Raw genomic sequence first — 24,710 nt, forward strand, 5'->3', positions numbered from 1 at the left:
AGAAAAACTATATTTTGAAAATTTCATTCTTATTTACTGAAATGATTTTTCTATTCACAATATCTGACCCATAATATTTAAAAGCATATTCCGTAGATCAAGGTCACAGTAAGGTGACATGTAATCACTTGGGTACATCAGGTAAATATAATTAAACAGTCTAGGAAATATGATCTGATAATTTTTGAAGAATTTTTTCCTATATAACTAATATAACAAGTGACCAGCAGGGCAGGGTAACCCCAGAGGCATAATTTGAACAATCCTGTTAGAGGTCCACTAGGCAATGATACATACCAAATTTTAAAGGCCTAGGCCTTGAACTTTCAGGCAAAAAGATTTTTTTTTTTCACTATGTTAAACTTGGAACCCCTGGGACAGGGCCTCTTTTCACCCCAGGGTAATAATTTGAACAATTTTAGTAGAGGACCACAAGGCAATCCAACACACCAAATATCAAAAGCCTAGGCCTTGCAGTTTCAGACAAGAAGATTTTCCCTATATAAGTCTATGTAAAACTTGGGACCCCTATGTGGGGCCTCTTTTCAACCCTGGGGCACAATTTGAACAATCTTCAAAGAGGACCACAAGGCAATGCTACATACCAAATATCAAAGGCCTAGGTCTTGTAGTTTCAAACAAGAAGATTTTTAAAGATTTTTCCTATACAAGTCTATGTAAAACTTGAGGCCCCAGGGTAATAATCTTAATATTTTTTAATAATCTGAATATTTTTGGTAGAGGACCACAAGGCAATGCTACATACTAAATTTTAAATGTCTAGGTCTTGTGGTTTTAGACGAGAAGATTTTTAAATTTTTTCCTATATAAGTCTATGTAAAACTTGTGACCCCCGGTGTGGGGCCTCTTTTCACCCCAGGGGCACAATTTGAACAATCTTGATAGGGGACCATAAGATGATTTCACATTCCAAATATCAAGGCTCTACGTCTTGCGGTTTTGGACAAGAAGATTTTTAAAGTTTTTCCTTTTGGTTGCCATGGCAACCCGAGTTCTGCATGGAATATATTTCTTTTAACAATTTTGAAAGGGGACCACCCAAGGATCATTCCTGTGAAGTTTGGTGTAATTCTGCCCAGTGGTTTTCAAGAAGACGATTTTTTTAGAAAATGTTGACGAACACATGACGCACGACTGGCTACGGACGACAGACATTCAGCAGTCACAAAAGCTAATCAAAAGGCCTGAAGGGTCTGAGAGTCGGCTAATGATTGATGTAGTGGTAGTATAGTCTACCAGTTTCAGTTTGTTTTTAGTGTTTTTTTTCCCAACTGAACAGAGATTTTGTTACAATAGATGAAATTGACATTCAATCGATGCCTAGTAAAACTTTGATTGACATTATACAAGTATTTAAACCCAATATATTTCTCTAAAATTGAAGAGTGATTCGCAAAAATAACTAGAGCTATCACTAAAGGTGATGAATGTACCCCCCCCATGCACTGACACAGTACATTGCAATTTGACGCACACAAGATTGCATAATTATGTGGACTGTATGTATATAGACTGTATGTATACAGTATAGTAACAAAAAACAAAGTCTCATAACTATGCAGAATATTTATAGTGCTCTAAATTCTGTTAAAGTTTCATAGTTCTAGGTCAAATATATCAAAAGATATGATGCAGAAATTGGCATATCTATAGTACCCTATACAGTTAACACTAGAAACTTCTAAGGGCCATAACTCTGGTGTTACTTGGGCAATCTGTCTGAAACTTGATGGGCCCCATAACCTCATAGTGGTGAACATGTGTATGAAGTTTGTTTGAAAAAAATCTAAAATAAGGAATGAAGGGGGGGGGGAGGGCAATAACTCTTAATTTACAAATAAATCCAAATGAAATTGTGTGTACACAACCACTTTATGGTGATCTAAATTCTGTTTAAGTTTCATAGTTCTAGGTCAAATATATCAAAAGTTATGATGCAGAAATTGCCATATTTATAGTACCCTATATAGTTAACACTAGAAACTTCTAAGGGTCATAACTCTGGTGTTACTTGGGCAATCTGACTGAAACTTGACGGGCCGCAAGAACTCATTGTGGTGAACATGTATATGAAGTTTTAAATAAATATTCCCAACCATTTCCTAGATATGGCTCCGGACGGGCGGATGGACGGACAGACGGAAAGATGGACGGAAGGACGGACGGACGGACCACACCAAAACTATATCCCTCCGACTTTCGTCGGGGGATAACAAAAAACAAAGTCCCGTAACTCTGCAAATTTTTTTTTTGAAAGAACCTTTCATGTCCCATGCACAACTACTGTTGTTACTAATCACTTGTGTGAAGTTTCATTAAATTGTGTCAAGGGGATGAGGATAGATGGTGCACACAAGATTGTGTCTATGTATATAGTATAGTAACAAAAAACAAAGTCCTGTAACTCTGCAAATTTTTTTTCTGAAACAACCTAACATGTCCCATGCACAACTACTGTTGTTAGTGATCACTTGTGTGAAGTTTCATTAAATTGTGTCAAGGGGATGAGGAGAGATGGTGCGCACAAGATTGTGTCTATGTATATAGTATAGTAACAAAAAACAAAGTCCCGTAACTCTGCAATTTTTTTTTCTGAAAGGACCTAACATGCCCCATGCACTACTACTGTTGTTAGTGATCACTTGTGTGAAGTTTCATTAAATTGTGTCAAGGGGATGAGGAGAGATGGTGTGCACAAGACTGTGTCTACGGACGGACAGACAGACAGACGGACAGACAGACAACCTGAAACCAGTATACCCCCCCTTACAACTTTGTTGGGGGGTAGAAAAAGGCAGGCAAACTTAAAGTTGAGCTTAAGTGGGAGATTGCACTTAGCATAACTTTACCATGGAGGAAACAAGAGGGCCATGATGGCCCTATATCGCTCATCTGTTATCATTGCACTTAAGGACAAGTCTTCAAGGTCAAAAGATCACAATAAAGATCAATCAAAAGAATTATGAGAAAATAAAGTTGAAATTTTCTTAAAGTAACTTTAAATAAAATTATTCTCAAATCAGGCCAGAAGTTTCATTCAAGAAGATTTAATTTTAAAGTTTTCTATATGGCCATATAGGGATAACGAGTGGCTCCTGCGGGCCACCATGTTTTTTGAAGAATCAAAATTATCTCAAGGAATTTGGTAGAAGGTCATCCAAGGCACATTTGTGTAAAATTATTTTGAAAGCGGACCAGTAGCTTTTGAGAAGATTTTCTATATAGCCATATAGGGAAAACAAGCCCCACCCCCTATCTGGGGCCATAACTACAGAACCCATGATGGGATCTGGCCTGTTCAAGAAAGGAACCAATATCTTGTGGTGATACAAGTTGTGTGCAAGTTTGGTTAAAATCAAATCATAAATGAAGCTGCTATTGTGTAGACAAGGTCAAAATAGCTAATTTTGGCCCTTTCAGGGGTCATAACTCTGGAACCCATTAAGGGATCTGGACGGTTCAAGAAAGGAACCGAGATCTTATGGTGACACAAGTTTTGTGCAAGTTTGGTAAAAATCAAATCATAAATAAAGCTGCTATTGTGCAGACAAGGTCAAAATAGCTAATTCTGGCCCTTTCTGGGGCCATCACTCTGGAACCAATAATGGAATCTCGCCAGTTCAAGAAAGGAACCGAGATCTTATGGTTATACAAGTTGTGTGCAAGTTTGGTTAAAATAAAATCATAAATGAAGCTGCTATTGTGCAGACAAGGTCAAAATAGCTAATTCTGGCCCTTTCAGGGGCCATCACTCTGAAACCCATAATGGAATCTGGCCGGTTAAAGAAAGGAACCAAGATCTTATGGTGATACAAGTTGTGTGCAAGTTTGGTTAAAATCAAATCATAAATAAAGCTGCTATTGTGCAGACAAGGTCAAAATAGCTAATTCTGGCCCTTTCAGGGGCCATAACTCTGGAACCCATAACGGGATCTGGCCGGCTGAAGAAAGGAACCGAGATCTTATGGTGATACAAGTTGTGTGCAAGTTTGGTTAAAATAAAATCATAAATGAAACCACTATCGTGCAGACAAGAAATTGTTGACGAACGCACGGACGACGGATGAAGGGTGATCACAAAAGCTCACCTTGTCACTATGTGACAGGTGAGCTAAAAATAGGCCCAAATTCAAAACTCATCTTCCTCATGTAAAGCAATACAATTTCAATGGAAATTTATTCATAAAATTGTGAGAGGACCTTAGAACAATGCTACAGACAAAGTTTGACAAGATCCACTGAGCAGTTCCCGAGAAGAAGTCTTTTAAAGGTTTTTTCTATTTTTAGCTCCAGTGGCCCCATTTGAACAAATTTGGGAGAGGACCTTAGAATGATGCTACAGACCAAGTTTGATGAAGATCTAAGTTCACCAGAAAAAGTCTTTATGAGGTATTTCTAATTTTAGAACTAACGGCCCAGAACCAAGCCAAATGCCTCCATCTGAAAAAATTTGGGAGAGAACTTTTTAATGATATTACAGACCAAGTTTGATGAAGATATAAAACAGTTCATGAGAAGAAGTTCTTTAAAGATTTTTTTTTCATATTTACCTCTGGAGTTTTCTAGAAGTGACCAAGGAGAACCATTTGAACAAAATTGATAGAGGTCCATGCCAGAATGCTACTGACCAAGTTTAGTGTAATTTTGACAAGTAGTTTCAGAGGAAAAGATGTTTAAGTAAAAATGTTGAGGAAGGATGGACAATGGACGAAAGATGCTGGACCATCCACCTTTACTGACAGCTCACCCTGAACAAAGTTCATGTTAGCTAAAAAAAACAAGAGGGCGATGATGGCCCTATATCGCTCACCTGTTATCACTGCACTTGAGGACAAGAAGGTCCTCAGAAAAAATATCTAAGTCCAAATGCCAGGAACAACAAAGGAAAGAAATTTAACCAAAAACAAAAAAAAAATTCTTCCAAGGTACAGATATGTCAAAATACACCTAAAAATTGGAGGTACCATCCATGTTGTACCACAAAAAACTGGTCTCGGTTTATCCCTACGGCCAATAATAAAAAAGTTACTAAAAATAAGCTATTTATAGTAACGTAAAAGGGAAGTAATTAAAAAGAAAATTGTTGTAAGTGAACAAAAGAAGGATCTGCCAAATAAATCTGTTGACATAAATGAAATTTCAGATCAGTATCTTCATTAGTTACAGAGATATACCCATTTTAATTTGAAATAAAGGGAGGTAATTTGACATAAATCAGTCCATAGTTATCTACCCTGATTGGCTCAGTCCAACTTATGGCAATAATGAAATTTCAAATAAGTCCTATAAGTACTTACTGATATAAATCCATTTTGACTACAATCAGGGGAGGTAATCAGATATAAAATAACTCTGGAACCTACGATTGGATCTGATTTGTCATGGAATCCAAGATTTATTGTTGTTGAAGATATTTTGGAAGTTTGTATAAAAAAAGAAACATAAATGAAGTCTCTATATGGCTGCAAAAGCCAAAATAGCCAATTTTTGACCTTCCAGGGGCCATAACTCTGGAACCCATGGCGGAATCTGGACAGTTCAAGAAAGGAATCAAGATTTTGTGGTGATACAAGTTGTGTGCAAGTTTGGTTAAAATCAAATCATAAATGAAGTTGCTATTGTGCAAACAAGGTCAAAATAGCTCATTCAGGCCCTTTCAGGGGTCATAACTCTGGAACTCGTTATGGGATCTGGCCGGTTCAATAAAGGAACTGAGATCTTATGGCAAAACAAGTTTTGTGCAAGTCTGATTAAATTCAAATCATAAATGAAGCTGCTATTGTGCAGACAAGGTCAAAATAGCTAATTCTGGCCCTTTCAGGGGCCATAACTCTGGAACCCATAATGGAATCTAGCCAGTTCAAGAAAGGAACCAAGATCTTATGGTTATACAAGTTGTGTGCAAGTTTGGTTAAAATCAAATCATAAATGAAGCTGCTATTGTGCAGACAAGGTAAAAATAGCTAATTCTGGCCCTTTCAGGGGCCATAACTCTGGAACCCATTAAGGAATCTGGCCAGTTCAAGAAAGGAACCAAGATCTTATGGTGATACAAGTTGTGTGCAAGTTTGGTAAAAATCAAATCATAAAGCTGCTATTGTGCAGACAAGGTCAAAATAGCTGATTTTGGCCCTTTCAGGGGCCATCACTCTGAAACCCATAACGGGATCTGGCCAGTTCAAGAAAGGAACCGAGATCTTATGGTGATACAAGTTGTGTGCAAGTTTGGTTAAAATAAAATCATAAATGAAACCACTATCGTGCAGACAAGAAATTGTTGACAGACGGACGGAAGCACGGACACACGACGGACGAAGGGTGATCACAACAGCTCACCTAGTCACTATGTGACAGGTGAGCTAAAAAAACCATGAAGGCCCTGTATCACTCACCTGACCTATTGACCTTAAGATCATCAAGATTAACATTCTGACCAAGTTTCATTAAGATATAGTTATAAATATGGTCTCTAAAGTGTTAACTAGCTTTTCCTTTGATTTGACCTGGTGACCTAGTTTTTGACCCCACATGACCCAGATTTGTTTTTTGTTTTTTTATGTTTTTTTTTTTTTGTTTTTTTTTTAATTTAACATCGAACCAACACATGATAGGTCATATGGCGACTTTCCAGCTTTAATGGTGGAGGAAGACCCCAGGTGACCCTCCGTGCATTATTTCATCACAAGCGGGCACCTGGATAGAACCACCGACCTGTAAGCCAGCTGGATGGCTTCCTCACATGAAGAATTCAACGCCCCGAGTGAGGCACGAACCCACATCGATGAGAGGCAAGTGATTTGAAGACAGCGACCTTAACCACTCGGCCACGGAGGCCCCTTAGATTCTAAGTTTCACGAAGATACAGTCATAAATGTGGCCTCTAGAGTGTTAACAAGCTTTCCTTTGATTTGACCTAGTGACCTAGTTTCTGAACCCACCTGACCCAGATTTGATCCTGACCTATAGATCATCAAGATCAACATTCTGACCAAGTTTCATTAAGATATGGTCATAAATGAGGGTTCAACGCAATAAGGGCGTATCTACATATAGTTATTATATGTAGATACGCCCTTATTGCGTTGAACCCTCGAAATGTGACCTCTACAGTGTTAACTAGCTTTTCCTTTGATTTGACCTGGTGACCTAGTTTTTGAACCTAGATGACCCAATATTGAGCTCATCCAAGATTTTATTGAGGGTAACATTCTGACCAAGTTTTATTAAGATTGGGCCAAAATTGTGACATCTAGAATGTTAACAAGCTTTTCCTTTGATTTGACCTAGTTTTTGATCCCAGATGACCCAATATCGAACTCTTCCAAGATTTTATTAAGAGTAACATTCAGATCAAGTTTCATCAAGATTGGGCCAAAACTGTGACCTCTAGTGTGTTAACAAGCTTTTCCTTTGATTTGACCTGGTGACCTAGTTTCTGACCCCAGATGACCAACTATCAAACTCGTCCAAGATTTTATTGAGGGTATAATTCTGACCAAGTTTCTTTAAGATCTGGCCAAAATTGTGACCTCTAGAGTGTTAGCAAGCTTTTCCTTTGATTTGACCTGGTGACATAGTTTTTGACCCCAGATGACCCAATATCGAACTTGTCCAAGATTTTATTGAGGGTAACATTCTGACCAAGTTTCATTAAGATTGGGCCAAAATTGTGACCTCTACAGCGTTAACAGTCAAGTTGTTGAGACGGACGACTGACGGATGAACGACGGACACAGGGCGCTCACTAAAAACACTGATTTTTATAAAACTTTCTGATATTTTAGGAAGTTTTAACATTTAGCCTAATGCTACAGATATGAAATATAAGTAAACAAACTCAGTTTGTTCATAAGTTGGGTAACTCTGTTAGGTTAAAGGCTATGACTTTGTGCGTATGAAGACTATTTCAGAAACACTATACTTACTTAATTGGGAGTACATGTAGTTAATTCATGCTGACTGTTAGACACAACTGCATAATTTCATGCTCACATTCATCAAAATAAACCTGAAGTTATAAATAACAACGAAAAACAGAAAGCAACTAAAATACTGGTTAAGACATGAATAATTTAACCTGCATAAAATATGACATGTTAAAGGAACATAAAAAGACATAAAATAAAAGATAATTTCTGGAAGCAGCTACCTTCAAGCAATACAAAAGCACATATGAAAGCAATGCATTTACACATACATGCACATATAAAACAAGAACAAAAGAAACAAGCATTATTATGAAATAAGCACATATAAAAGAAAGCATCAGCGCATAAAGCAGCCAAGCACAGTTTTTTTTTAAACAAGCAACGTAACATAAAGCACCAAATCAGTAGCTCTCTCTGCTGCAGGCATTGATCAAACTTTTTGAACTAGTTAAAATTGGTTTTGTGGGAGAGAGTTTGGCTGCCATGAAACAAAAAGAGCTGCTGCCAAAGCCAGAGATTCTTACCCTTGGACAGTCTGCTGTATTTGTGTACCTAAAAGAGTAATTACTATTTTTAATGCAAGTATAATGGGCCTTGTTTTTTTATGACTTTAAAAGCTTCCAAGGCAATAGATCTTAGTTTTCCAACCTGGTATTACCATAGGAAAGGAATATGCAGGGTTACAATCAGCTGGTATTATCATGGGAAAGAAATGTGTGAGGTTTCGTTCAGCTGATATTATCATGGGAAAGAAATTTGCAGGGTTTCAATCAGTTGGTATTATCAAGGGACAGGAATGTGTGAGGTTTCATTCAGATGGTATTATCATGGGAAAGAAATGAGCAGGGTTTCAATCAGTTGGTATTATCAAGGGAAAGAAATGTGCAGGGTTTCAATTTGTTGGTATTATCATGCCATTCATGGGAAAGGAATGTGTGAGGTTTCATTCAGCTGGTATTAACATAGGAAAGAAATGAGCAGGGTTTCAATCAGCTGGTATTATTAAGGGAAAGAAATGTGCTGGGTTTCAATTTGTTGGTATTATCATGAAAAAGAAATGTGTGAGGTTTCATTCAGCTGGTATTAACACAGGAAAGAAATGAGCAGGGTTTCAATCAGTTGGTATTATTAAGGGAAAGAAATGTGCAGGGTTTTAATTTGTTGGTATTATCATGGGAAAGAAAAGTGTGAGGTTTCATTCAGCTGGTATTATCATGGATAAGAAATGTGCAGGGTTTCAATTTGTTGGTATTGTCACAGGAAAGGAATGTGTGAGGTTTCATTCAGCTGGTATTATTATGGGAAAAGAATGTGCAGGATTTCAATCAGCTGGTATTATCATGGGAAAGAAATGTGTGAGGTTTCTTTTAGCTGGTATTATCATGGGAAAGAAATATGCAGGGTTTCAATCAACTGTTATTATCATGGGAACAGAATGTGTGAGGTTTCATTCAGCTGGTATTATCATGGGAAAGAAATGTGCAGGGTTTCATTCAATTGATATTATCATGGGAAAGGAATGTGTAAGGTTTAATTCAGCTGGTATTATCATGGGAAAGGCATGTGTGAGGTTTCATTCAGCTGGTATTATCATGGGAAAGAAATGTGCAGGGTTTCATTCAATTGATATTATCATGGGAAAGGAATGTGTAAGGTTTAATTCAGCTGGTATTATCATGGGAAAGGAATGTGTGAGGTTTCATTCAATTGATATTATCATGGGAAAGGAATGTGTAAGGTTTAATTCAGCTGGTATTATCACGGGAAAGGAATGTGTGAGGTTTCATTCAGCTTGTATTATCATGGGAAAGAAATATGCAGGGTTTCAGTCAGCTGGTATTACCACGGGAAAGGAATGTGTGAGGTTTCATTTAGCTTGTATTATCATGGGAAAGGAATGTGTGAGGTTTCATTCAGCTGGTATTATCATGGGAAAGAAATGTGCAGGGTTTCGGTCAGCTGGTATTATCATGGGAAATTATCATGGGAAAGAAATGTGCAGGGTTTCAATCAGTTGGTACTGTGGGGGAAGAAAAGACTGAAATTTCTTTCTGTTGGTATTATCACAGAGGAGTGTAGGAGCTAACTCTGACTGAGTTTAGTTTAGTTGACTTGCCACTTTAGGTTACACATTAAACCTTGCTACTGTGTGTTACAAACTTACTTATATAAAATACTTTGCCATTTTGTATTACAGTTTAATCCTTGCTACTGTGATTTAAACGTTAAACTTTTAAATGTGTGTTACAAAGCTAGTCATATAAAAAATCTGTTTTAAAGACCATGTCACTTAATGATACAAATCAAATCTTGCTACTGTGCATTACAAAGTTACTCATTTAAACATCATACCAAAGACCTTGCCAACTTGTTTATATTACAAATAAAACCTTGCCACTGTGTGTTACAAAGCTACTCATAAAAAGTATGTTTTAAAGACCTTGCCACTTCATGTTACAAACCATTAATCTTGTCACTGCATGTTACAAAGAAACTCATTTAAAAACCATACAAGAAGACCTTGCCACCTTGTTTATATTACAAATTAAACCTTGACGCTCTGTGATACAAAGCTACTCAAATAAAAAAATCTATTTGAAAGACCTTGCCGCTTCATGTTACAAATCAAGTCTTGCTACTGTGTGTTACAAAGTTACTCATATAAGTATCATACCGAAAACCTTGCCACTTTGTTTATGTTACACATTAAACCTTGTCATTGTGTGTTACAAAGTTACTCATATAAGTATCATACCGAAAACCTTGCCACTTCGTTTATGTTACACATTAAACCTTGTCATTGTGTGTTACAAAGTAACTCATTTAAATATCATACCGAAGACCCTGCCACTTTGTTTATGTTGTGCATTAAACCTTGCCACTGTGTGTTACAAAATTACTCATTTAAATATCATACCAAAGACCTTGCCACCTTGTTTATGTTGCACATTAAACCTTGCCACTGTGTGTTACAAAGTTACTCATATAAATTAAAGCTGACAGAAATACTTTGCCACTTCATGTTACACATTAAACCTACAAAGTTACTAGTTAAAGACCTTGCCACTTTGTTTATCTTACAAATTAAACCTTGCCATAATGTGTTATATATTTACTCATATAAAAAGTCTAACTGAAAAACCTTGCCACTTCATGTTACAAATGAAACTTTGTCACTGTTTGTTACTATGTTACCCAATTTTAGAAATAATCTGACCACTGTTTTACAAAATATCTAATTTTACGGTCCTGTCATTGTGTGTTAAAAAAACAGTTCATTTCATTAATAAAAGATATTTCAAAAATGTAAATAAGTACAATTGATTGCTATCACTCTGTTTTACAAAATAATTCATCTGACACTCATTCACTCTGCTTCACAATAATCATACCTCATTTCACATCCATTCAGTGTTTTACAAAATTCATTTAAAGATACATTTTAATGTGTTTTACAAACTGATAATTCATTAACATACATTTACTGTGTGTTACAAAGCAATTTATACAATATACATTGCTAATGTCATTATATTAATCTTAAAAGTATCATTTAACATAAACTTATCAAAACTGTATGTTCAAATTGCCATTTAAACAAAAATCAATGGCTGACACCTTATTTTACTCTACCATATCATCTTATTACTTGAAATTTAGTCCAAAAATACGTGAGCGGCTATCCTTAAGAAATTGTTTGTTTGCTGTGCTCCTAGGCGGGTCAGTAAGTAATTCTTACTTGTCTTTTTTATTCAGTCAAAACTTTATCATAATTATATGAGCTAAACAGATGACTGAAATTTGAAATTTGTACAAAAGAAAATTCCGTCACCTTCATTATGTCCAAAACAATGCTGAGGGTAGTGACAAAATGATGGGTTGGCTGGAGCACAGAAAATAACAATTGTTTTAAGGATAGCCTGGCCAAAACTGTCCTTAAAATATGGTGATGTAGCAATTCTGAAACCTGTAGCAATTTTGTTTATCTTACCACATCACTCTCAAATCTGCAAGAAGTGGTAGTTTAATTTCAGTTTTAACCAACAGCCAGTTCTGATTAACTGACCTACACTACCACAGTCCTAACAACAAATATATATGAAAAAAGTACAATGATTTGAACCTATACCTTATATATGCAGAAGAATGTCATAACCACATGTATATACAATGTAACTTGATTAACATTAAAACTTCTGAGTTGAGGATTTTCTTTCAACTTAAAATTGCTAACATTAGTGCACCAACACAGTACAGATTACAGGACTAAAAATTTTGGTTTCACATCTCATTTACATAAAAATAAAAACATGAGATATGAAATCAAAACTTTTATACCTACTGGAATCACAGAGTTACAGCAAAACCAAGAGTTCAGACCCTAATTGTCGCCTCTTACGATCATGCTAGGGTAAGACAGTGGTTCCAATTCTTTTCATACACAGATTGTCCCAGAACCACACGGGACGGATACACTAAAGACTGAAAATATGATATGGTAGTATCTTTAAACAGTCAAGTTTGACAGTCACGCTGGAGTTACGACCACTATGCTTTACAAGATGAATTACAGATAATTCATTAACATTCAATCACTGTGCTTTACAAGATATTTAATACATGTCTTACAAGACAATTATGACCTTAATAATGTGCTTTAGAAATGAAAAAGAATTTAACATAAATTTCATTACTGTAACAAATCTTTTAGATATAAATTGACACAAATTGCCATTTTAAAAAATGATCAATGGCTGACACCTTATTTCATTCCACCATATCGACCTTATTTCCTGAAATTTAGTCCAAAAATACGTACAGCCATCCTTCGAAAATTGTTAAGCTTTCTGTGCTCCTATACCGGTCAGTAAGTAATTCTTGCTTGTTTGTTTTTGAAACTTTCCAAACTAAAACTGGATGTATCAACTAAAGAGATTGAAATTTGTACAAGAAAATATATTTGACACTTTTATAATAATGTCAAATGAAAAACTGGGGTAGTGACAAATTGATGGATTGGTTGGAGCACAGAATAAGAAAATTATATTTAAGGATGACCAAGCCAAAACAGCCCTTAAAATATGGTAACATGGTAGTTCTGAAACCTGTAGCCACTTTGTTTAAACAACCACATCACTCTTTTAAATCTGCAAGAACTCATAGTTTAACTTCGTTTTTAACCATCTGCCAGTTCTAAATTAACTGGCCTACTCCACCACAGTCCTAAAAACTAATATATACTAAAGTACAATGTTTTGAACCTATTCCTAATATGCAAAAGAATTTCATAACCACAAGTAAATAATTTGTTTTCCATTAAACTTCCGAGTTGAGGATTTTCTCCAAACTTGAATGGCTAAATTGGCTACACTGTAGATGAAAATAAGATATGGTGGTTTCTTTGAACAGTCAGGTTTGACCGTTGGGCTTAAACAGTTATATTGAAGCCCTTAATTGCACAGTCAATGTCAAGCCCTCAACCAAGTTTCTCTTTCACAGCAACATCCTCTTCTCTGCAGGTAGAAATTCACTTATGCAAGCTCATTCATACATAAACTAAAACAAAATGTAGGAAGAGCCAAAAAATATTGTAAGTCTTAATGTAGGAACTCTACCAACATGTTCAACATGTAATAAAAAAATATTTTCCCCTTTAATGGCATCCCATAAATCCATATACTGGTACCAGCCTATAGACCATAGATAAACACCATTATTGGTACAAACCCAATAATCATAGACAAAAAGTTATATATCTTTAAGATTTTCAATTTGTTTTAAAGTAATATTTATTAGTTACAAGAGTGCCATAGTCGCAAAATAAGCCCATAGAGAGCTTATTAGAAGAAAAAATTTTGTTACAGAACTGCACAATTCAAATATCATGACAGTAGCTTGACATTTGACCTATTGACCTTGACCTAAAATAAGTATCATGCGTGACCTGGATATAATGTAAAAGCATTCATCAACCCACTGAAAGGCCATACAAGAAAATTTCATTCTCATACGTGACCATGACCTTAGACCAAGAGACCTGGTTCTTGCACATGACACTTTCATAATGGTGAACAATTGTGCCAAGATACATCAAAATCCCTCCATGCATGAAGAAGAAATCCATCGAACAAAGTTGTCATTAACTGAGGCATCTTCCTAACAAATCTACCATATCATGTTGAAATTTTGTCCAAAAATACATGCATGTGGCCGAAACTGCCCTTAAGATGTGGTGATATGGTAGCTTTTATAAAACCAGTAGCCAGAATTAAAACATTTGCCTTATTCTACCATATTCCTAACAAAAGAAGCAAATTTATATCCCCCACCAATGGGCTGTTTTGTGAATGACAGGACTATATTTTGAAATATAAAACAACTCAATAACTTACTGAAGAAATCCTGACCAAATGTGTGTGTGTGTGCACCACCACCTTATCAGTAATCTATATAGTATTAAGTTTCATGAAGATCCAACAATGTGTTATTCTGTTTTGTGGGAATTTCAAAACAATTAAAGGAAAATAACTCTGCATTTACTGAAGAGATCCTTACAAAAGATGTAATATGCACAACTACCCTATAGTGTATTAAATTTCATGAATATCCACCAATGGATTACTTTGTTATGTGGGAATTTATTGACTGTAATACAAGTATTGGGCAATCACTCTGAAGTTACTGAAGTCATCCTAATATAAGTTGTGCATGTACCCTACTGTATCATAATTAACTACACTAATATGTAAAATTTCATGAAAACCTATCATTAGATTACTTAGATAGTCAAAATTAAATCCCGTTTTCTTATCAAGGGGAAAAACTCTGCATTTCACTGGGTGAATGGGGATAATACTATTGTGAGCTAATCAATAACTATTTGAGGTTTGTTGATTTTAGCTAATTTAAAAATACTTTTTGAATTTCAGAGGCACATACGCAAGGACAAACGGATGAATGAACAAATAGCTGGACAGACAACGCCAAGTCTATATTCATCCACCTTCAATAGGGGATAATAAATGCAGCAAGTGATAGTTCAATTTCAATCTGTAGCCAATTACACTATTTAAATAATTGGCTTTAATTACTAGTACCCTAACCCTAGCAGCAATACTGTTCTCCCCAGGTTCCTAAATTTAATGGAGTAACCAACCTGGTAGCAATATGTAACTAAAATTGAATTTTCTGGTAGAAGTATGGTCTGAAGATTCATAAAGTCTTTGTTTATGATCTAGCTGAACATAATATTATATCAAAATACAGTAATTTCTTGTTAAATCCCATTTTTGATCATTGTTTTTTCAAGTATTTGCCAAATGTTCACTGATTAACATAACATAAACTTTTATTAAAATCACCATTTCTGAATGCATAACATCTATTTGGACAGCTGCCTACCATAATCTGGTTTTTTTTACATAAAACTTAAACCATTATGGAACTTCAACAGTTTTATTCCTATAAATATGTCACCTCTGACAGATACACACCTGTTTACTATAACCTCTTTGCCAGTAACACTGCTGACCAAAATTATTTATAAATGATCAAATATCTTTGAAAGGTAATAGTCACCTAACTAGCACACACCATCTGCGATGATATTCTGGGGAGAACCCTGATATTTTGTCAAAAATCAATGACTGAAAAACATCTAATCTCCTAAATGATGTAACCAATTGCAACCCTCTATTTTTTTATGTTAGCGTATAAGTAAACGGTCTGGCTACAGTAGCGGATCACATTAAATGATATGGTAGTACCTAAAGACATCTTGTTTCGAGGGCTGACTCTTTAATTACACTATCACACAGTACACTTTCACACATTAACAGTGGCAGAAAAAAATCCTATCTTGCTCTACCTTATCATCCCTATCCAAATGAAATTTAGTCCAAAAATACATGAGCCCCTTGGCCTAAACTGCCCTTAAAATGTGGTGATACGGTAGTTTTCTGAAACCTTCAGCCAGTACTTCTTTGCCTTATCCTACCATATCCCTAACAGAGGAGATATATTCTAAATGCAAGAAGTAACAACCAACTTTTAACCTGGAATCAGTTGTCAGATACATTAACTGACCAACTGCAGATTTTGTTTAAACCGAATTTTGTTTAAACTGCCTGGCTGCAAGAGCTGACCAAATAAATGATAAGGTAGTACCTGTATTTTGCTCTTTAGAGCCAAAAACTTACTGGCAGGCGCCTTTTTTAAAACAACTGTATTATATACTTGGTGCCCACACTTCTTTTGGGAAAAACTCTAACCATCATCCCTAGCTGTTTAGTAAATATGGAATTTTAGTTTTTGTCAAGTATTTCCAAGGTGTATTAAGCTGACACTTCCTTATAATGCATCAGTGGCTGACTCATTCCTTAAAGTGTGATAACAGTGGCTTACACCTTCTTTAAAATGCTATTGCAGTGGCTTACTGTTACACCATCATTAAACTGTGATTGCAGTGGCACCTTCCTTAAAATGTGATTGCAGTGGCTTAAATATTTCCTTAAAATGTTATTGCAGTGGCTTATACCTTTCTTAAGATGCTATTGCAGTGGCTTACACCTTTCTTAAAATGCTATTGCAGGGACACACCTTTCTTAAAATGCTATTGCAGTGGTTTACACCTTTCTTAAAATGCTATTGCAGGGGCTTACACCTTTCCTTAAATGCTATTGCAGGGGCTTACACCTGTCTTAAAATGCTATTGCAGTGACTTACACCTGTCTTAAAATGCTGTTGCAGTGACTTACATCTTTCCTTAAAATGTTAGTGCAGTGGCTTATACCATTCTTAAAATGCAATCACAGTGGCTTACACCTTTCTTAAAATGCTATTGCAGTGGCTTACATCTTTCCTTAAAATGTTAGTGCAGTGGCTTATACCTTTCTTAAAATGCTATCGCAGTGGCTTACACCTTTCTTAAAATGCTATTGCAGGGGCTTACATCTTCCTTAAAATGCTATTGCAGGGGCTTACACCTTTCCTTAAAATGCTATTGCAGTGGCTTACATCTTCCTTAAAATGCTATTGCAGGGGCTTACACCTTTCCTTAAAATGCTATTGCAGTGGCTTACACCTTTCTTAAAATGCTATTGCAGGGGCTTACACCTTCCTTAAAATGCTACTGCAGTGGTTTACACATTCCTTAAAATGCTATTGCAGGGGCTTAAACCTTCCTTAAATTCTATTGTACTGGCTTACACATTCCTTAAAATGTTATTGCTGTGGCTTATACCTTTCTTAAAATGCTATTGCAGTGGCTTACACATTCCTTAAAATGCTATTGCAGGGGCTTAAATCTTCCTTAAAATTCTACTGTAGTGGCTTACGCATTCCTTAAAATGTTATTGCTGTGGCTTATACCTTTCTTAAAATGCTTTTGCAGTGGCTTACACTTTTTGGCTTATACCTTTCTTAAAATGCTATTGCAGTGGCTTACACCTTTCCTTAAAATGTTATTGCTGTGGCTTGTAACTGTCTTAAAATGCTATTACAGTGGCTTACACCTTTCCTTAAAATATTATTGCTGTGGCTTATACCTTTCTTAAAATGCTATTGCAGTGGCTTACACCTTTCCTTAAAATGTTATTGCTGTGGCTTATACCATTCTTAAAATGCAATCACAGTGGCTTACACCTTTCCTTAAAATGCTATTGCAGTGGCTTACATCTTTCCTTAAAATGTTAGTGCAGTGGCTTATACCTTTCTTAAAATGCTATCGCAGTGGCTTACACCTTTCTTAAAATGCTATTGCTGGGGCTTACATCTTCCTTAAAATGCTATTGCAGGGGCTTACATCTTTCCTTAAAATGCTATTGCAGGGGCTTACATCGTCCTTAAAATGCTATTTCAGGAGCTTACACCTTCCCTAAAATGCTATTGCAGGGGCTTACACCTTTCCTTAAAATGCTATTGCAGGGGCTTACAACTTCCTTAAAATGTTATTGCAGGGGCTTACACTTTTCCTTTAAATATTATTGCAGATGCTTACACCTTTCTTAAAATGTTATTGCAGTGGCTTACACCAGTACTATCATGTTTCATGTACCTATATCAAATACTTTTTGAGATATGTGCGACATAACTTCTGTGCCTTTATATGCACATTTTTTACTAAGTCAAGGGCAATAACTGGCCTGGTTGAATGATTATATCTCAAACAAAACCTTAGATGCACAATTTCAAATGCTGAATAATGTTCCTGTAATGTTTCCTAATATTGGGTCAGATACTTTTTGAGATTCAAGAGACACAAGCTTAGGCCCTTAATATGCATATTTTTCACTAATTCAAGGGCCATAACTATGGACCAGCTCTGTGACTGTCTGATCCAAATTAAAATATCCAATGCTGTAACAATCCTTAGAGGTTTCACTATTTGATGACATGTTCAAATGTTTTTTGAGATATGAACAACACAAAGTTGGATGGACAGACAAGAGCAATTTTTAGTGCCCCCAAAAAATTGTGTCACAAAAACTGCAGAGAAAAGAAGATCACTCTTTTTCCAATTACTGAGCAGAAACTGTTTACAGATAGATCAATTTAACCTTAACCTTTGAACTTAATGACTTCCAAATGTGTTTGTGTTCAGTGTTGTAGCATCTTTTCAACAATTTATCAGTCATGTAAATGATGGTGTTGACATGTAGCAATGAGCACAAACCTCAATTTTACTGTGATATTTAACTAAAATATCATGCCTGATATCCCACCCAGCCAAATTATACTGACACTGGGCCAAGCCAGCAAGCTATTTATTCATTTATTTTGTTGTGTTTAACGTTGCACCTACACAATTATAGGTCATATGGCGATTTTCCAGCCTTGACAGTGGAGGAAGACCCCAGGTGCCCCCTGTGCATTATTTCATGTGCAAGCCCCTGGTAAGAATTACCGACCTTCCGTAAGCCAGCTGGATGACATCCTCGCATAAAGAATTCAAAGTCCCGTGTGAGGCTCAATCTCACATCTATGAGGGGCAACTGTCTTGATGTCAGTGACCTTAACCACTCGGCCACGGAGGCTCCTCCAATAAGCTAAAAGTACCATATACATGTATTTAGTCTTTAGTACCAGTATGATGCGGCCGGGGAGCGAATCCACAACAGACTTCTGGAAAGTCATCGGTCCGACGGACATGACCGGAAAATTTTGATCCGGTCCGCGGTTTCTTAATCCTGATGTGGTCCGACTGACCGGCATTTATCGTACCCCGAGAACTGCAACATATCGGACATTTACATATCAAAATGGTGTCACTTACATATTATGCTGGGGCAGAACTGGGAAAGAAACGTAAATTAACGCCCAACAATCGTAGTGAAAGGTAACAAATGTATGAAAATAAGAGGGTTGACCGAACATTTAATGAGAAATGGACTAAAACTGATCACACCTGGCTTGAATATGAATTATGATGGAGAAAAGCAACATATGCGGTACACTGACATTTTCTTCAGTCCGGCATATTTTTTTTCGGTCTGGCAGATTTTTAGGCATCGCTGGACCAAATGTCCTGCCATTTTTTCCAACTTTCCTGAAGTCTGCACAACCTCCCACACTCAAAGTGAGCACTATACCACTAGGCTACAAGGTAGTCAAAACAATAGCGACTGAGGGGACACATATAAAATACATGCATGTACAAATTTTGAGGACGTTTGCTATAATGTATAATGGGCTGGTCATTGCTGGGTGAATGGGTGGAGGCTGGTGGGGTGGACAGGGGAATAGGCTGACTGCATGGTGTGTTACAGGGTGTTGGGTGAGGTGTGCAGGAGTGGAGAAGGGGTTAGATGAGCCTGGCCAAGAGGGTGAGGTTTGCTCATATATTGAAGAGATATATATATAGAGAGAGATTTTTTGCCAGCTAGCAAGGTGAGGGTAAATGCGTTTTTAAATGCTTGTGACCATTCACTTGTTTCTACCTAAGGCTTAAGTACAAAGTTGGATCATTTATATAATAATTTTAAGTGTAGATGCTTATGTAATGAAAAAAGTTTATGTCAAGCTCACAGCAACAAGTGCATTAAACTTAATGGCTTTGGCTCATGGCTGGTTATCGAACTTAGACATGGACTTATGGTCAAACACATTTTGTTCAAGTTTGGTAAAGATCGTATGAGAAATGTTTAACTTTGAGTGCGGGCAAGATTTGTGACAGACAGACACACACACAGACAGGTGTAAATCAATATGTTTCCCACACCACTATGTGGTGGGAGACATAATTACTGACACTCCACACCTGGCATTCTGCAGAATTTGGCCCAAGTGCCCCTCCGTGCATTATTTCATCATGAGCGGGCACCTGGGTAGAACCACCGACCTTCCGTTAGCCAGCTGGATGGCTTCCTCACATGAAGAATTCAACACCCCGAGTGAGGCTCGAACCCACATCGATGAGGGGCAAGTGTTTTGAAGTCAGCGACCTTAACCACTGGGCCACGGAGTCCCCTCAAGTTTTCTGTAGTTAGCCTCTTGTTGCTTTCGTCTACATCTACTCCCAACAATCAATTTCTGATCATAACTGGGAGGTCGGGGCAGTTGTTAAAAGCATGTTGCTATGTTACATGATACATGATATTCATGTTGTTAAAGAGAGTAAGAGCAGTAATATATACAGATTGTTAAAAATAAAAACAGGATGATGACATTAGTACATATACGAATCTTGGTTATTTTTACAGCTCTTTGTTACATCCAAAAGGTTTGTAAGATGAAAGACAACAACACAAAACCAAGATCTATAAAGTCACATTATCAATAATTTTTTGTGATAAATCATCTCTGAATTTTTCACTTGTGATAATCATTGTGTATATGACAAATTTATAAATGACAAATCGCAGAAATTCGCAACATGTATTGAAACTGACTACATAGATCTCCATTCTTTGTGATTGCCTTTTGTCTCATAAACCATTTGAATGAGATAATAACTATTTTATATTTGATATTCACCTATTTTGAACAATTGTAAACGGTTTTATAGCTATTTCTAGCTATATATAGCTAGATTTTGCTATATAGCTAATTTGTGACTTTTCTGGGACCTAGTTTTTGCGGAAATAATGGCGCCGAAATACGAAAATCTGTCCGACTATTGGTTCCAAATCAGTACAGTACCGTATACTCTGACACTAAATTAGCACAATGTCGCAGACCTCATTTAAAATCCTTAAATATTTTTAAGTAATGTGCTTATAAGTTATGTGTTGTTTAACTTTAACTGCTCAAACGACGAATTAATCACGACCTTCTGTTCAAATGGCGCATTTGGTTAAAGGGCAGTAACTGTGCGCCGTCAAAACCCCATACTCCTGCCAATAACGATTTACACCAGGGCAATCAATATGCTTGTGATTGACAACTTTTAACCATAATATTATTTGATATATATATATAGGGGGTATTTTTGTAAAGGTAGACTAGCTTCTACTAGGGTCTTTTTGATAGAATTTCAGACTCCTGTGCTCTATCAGGAAGGTCTAATACGTATCAATTGTTCCGCAGGCTCTATGAAAACAATGATATCGCAGATACAGGTAAAGAGACCCCCGGAAAAGAAACGTACAGCCAACACAAACCTATGCTATGTCTGATATTGAAATTTCAACAAAAGGTATCGACGAACTTCTCAACAACCTTAATCCCCATAAAGCTGCAAGACCGGTCGTACTAAAGAATATTAGCCGAGAGATCTCCCTCATCCTTACAAAACTCTTCCAAAAATCCCTGCAGTCCAGTACTCTGCCAGATATATGGAAAATAGCAAATGTTGCTCCCATCTTTAAAAAAGGCTCTTGGTCAGACCCACCCAAATATCGCCCGATCTCTCTTACCAGTATCTTGTGTCAAACCCTGGAACACACTGTATCCTCTAGCATAACAAAAACTTCACAAAGAACGATATGTTCTATGAATTGCAGCATGGTTTCCGAGAAAAGAGGCCTTGTCAAACTCAGTTCCTAATGTTAGTAGAAGATATCCTTCTTTGTACACTTAGTAGGCTACAATAAGGAGGGCATGTACACATTTTACTTAATAATAAAAATAACAAAAAAAAAAAAAACCGAATGTTAGATCTAAGTGCAAAAAAAAAAAATATCCATGTTCAACATTTGATTCATCAAATGCTGATTTTAAGCCAACTTTCTTCTATTTTGTATAATTATGTGCAGTGTCATGTATGAGTTTATGTAAAGCAGCCAATGTTTTGCGAGGTAAATCAATGACTGCAAGCGATTTCTTCCTCTCAGTGAATGTATCTTTGAATGATAGATCTATATATTGCATTATCGCAAAACAAAAATTTGATGAACCCAAATACCGTCATATTCATACGATATATAATGCCGCGTGACCATGCAGTATCGTGACCAAAAGGTTTGAGTCATACTTACGTTATAATGCAAACGTAATCACACCTACGCTATGATGCAAACGTAATCAGGGGCCTTTTTACACAAACATGTTACCATTTTTATCAAAATTCTACAAAATCAGAAGTCCCTCATCAAATTGTACAGAAGTGTTTACATTATTGGCAAGGAATAGCACTAAACAAGTGTTTGTGGCTGGAAGAGTACATAAGTGGGCTCCTGTCTCAGTGAGTCACTTGCTGTTTCTAGCCAAAAGTGACAAAAATAAGATAAACACTTCAGAAAACTAACTCATGTAACCGATGACCGCGGAAGTACACTCAACTGGCCATATTAATCCACGTTTCTGGAACCACCGCTTCTGCGAATGCTATGTCCATGTTGTGTTTTTAGTTACTTGAATGTTTTATTCGACCAAATGATTTAAAGTTCTAATGTAATTGTTATCGCAAGCAATTTTATAAAATTTCATTAAATATTGCAATATGATGATACTTTTGATGCTAAAAAGGTGGTGCGCGTTTTCTTCTCACCTTCGGTCATTTATATTGATAGAAAACTGTTTAATTGCTTACTGTATTTTTCATATTCAGTTGTATTTTCATCGGCGTGAAGTTGGCAGTACAGCAGTAGCAGCAGTAGGAGCAGTCATATATAATTAAATGACCAGCCTGATTCACGTTTCATTTTGCTTCGTATTTTTGTTTCTTAAAAAAAGTAAATAATAAGTTGTAAATGCTTACATTGTCTGAAAAAAAATCAAAGATTGACAGACTCCAGTAGTCACGTTGCCTTGGCAGGATCCGGACAAACTCCCCTTGACACAGGAAGCCGCACCATGTTTTTCCTTTGCTTGTTTTGTTTTATTGGGTTTAACGTCGTATATACCGACACAATTATAAGTCATAAGGCGACTTTCCAGCTTTGATGGTGGAGGAAGACCCCAGGTGCCCCTCATTGCATTATTTCATCAAGGGCGGGCACATTAGTTCCTTAAGCCAGCTGGATGGCTTCCTCACATGGAGAATTCAACATCCCAAGTGAGGCTCAAACCCACATCTGTGAGTGGAAAGTGACTCGAAGTCAGTGACCTTAACCACTCGGCCACAGAGCCCCCACGTTTTTCCTTTGTGAAGAGCTTTTGATGATTCGTACAGGAATATACATTACTTGACACTTAAATTGAAATGTGTACATGTCTTTTAATTAATGAAAGCATAATGCCAAATTTGTACATTCTTTAAGAACTCATGGAAATCGAAGTTTCACTGTGTGAACTTTCTGTAAAATCGAATTTCATTATTTGGAAACTATGATATACAACGAACCATGCATATACGTAAGAATCTTACACCAAATTAGTGAGTTACAATGAAATATCTATGTCACTATTTCCTCATAAATGGTCTTCAATGTATTTAGAAAAGATTACTGTTGTAAATAAAAATGTGTTTGGCGAGAATATACATGTAGTTCTTTTTAAAGGTATTCCAAACAAGTTTGATAATATTCTACAACAGAAGGATTAGCGGCTATTGCGTTCAACACACCTGATCTACATGTGTAGAGAAAATCACCTTTAAAATCATCCACATACTATTATCTGCTACGTGAGTTACAGTATGGTCCGTGTGTCTACACTCAATGTAAATACAAAATTAGAATTCCAAATTACCCTATCTCTCTCTATCTCTCTCTCTCTCCGCCTATTCAGTCATTATCGCCCGATGGTGAAATGGTAACATGCTTGACTGTCAATTCAGAAGTCCGGGATTCGAATGGTCCGGGGTTCGAATCCCAATACAGAAACTGGAAATTTCTGAGATGCTCTTGAGTGTCTCCCACCTAACTAAGAGGCCAGACAGTACTGGTTCTTCCAGGAAGGACGACTTTGCGTGTATCGGTGCTTCACACCGGGCACGCCGTTATAGAACCAGCCGGACAGGCCTGTATCTAAGAGGAATTGTCTCTTTCTTTCGATTCTGTGGGCTTTGTCTCAGTCTGCCCCTCTGGTCAGATCGCTCTGTGTTTGTACTAGTAGAGGATGAATTCGGCACCCCGAGTGGCTGTCTTTGCGCTATATAAAGCGCCTTTGAACGTGTTTATCATGCATGAAAAGGATGTAATAAAATATATAATATATGTTACCCGTCTATTTCTTTCGTTACACCTGTCTTTTTTATCATTATACATGTATATCTTTTGATCGAACGTATCCCATCAGTGTTCCTGGATTCTATACCAGTATCAACCTGTTCTCCACAACTTTTCTACATGAGTCAGACGTAGAGGACGAATGGTTTCAGAAACAATTGTCTTTTATCAAACCATCACAGTGTACAAACTCCTCGCCAATGAATCGAACTCA

The 24,710-nt window shown here is 36.6% G+C and overlaps 1 protein-coding gene across 4 annotated transcripts in view; it reads right to left on the bottom strand.

Moving 5' to 3' along the window:
• The window catches only part of LOC123525840 (PCNA-interacting partner-like), a 178,875-nt gene extending 157,656 nt beyond the window's left edge, over nucleotides 1-21,219 (bottom strand). For 2 of the 4 annotated variants that reach the window (XM_053538130.1, XM_053538131.1), the window contains exon 1: nucleotides 7,947-8,080. The gene's annotated coding sequence lies outside the window, so the exon portion shown is untranslated. Of the gene's footprint in view, nucleotides 1-7,946; nucleotides 8,502-20,921 lie in introns of those variants that run through there. The other 2 variants (XM_053538129.1, XM_053538133.1) reach the window with 2 other exon arrangements.
• Nucleotides 21,220-24,710: the final 3,491 nt, after the last annotated feature.

Source organism: Mercenaria mercenaria, chromosome 3 (assembly GCF_021730395.1).
Source record: "Mercenaria mercenaria strain notata chromosome 3, MADL_Memer_1, whole genome shotgun sequence".
NCBI lineage: Eukaryota > Metazoa > Mollusca > Bivalvia > Venerida > Veneridae > Mercenaria > Mercenaria mercenaria.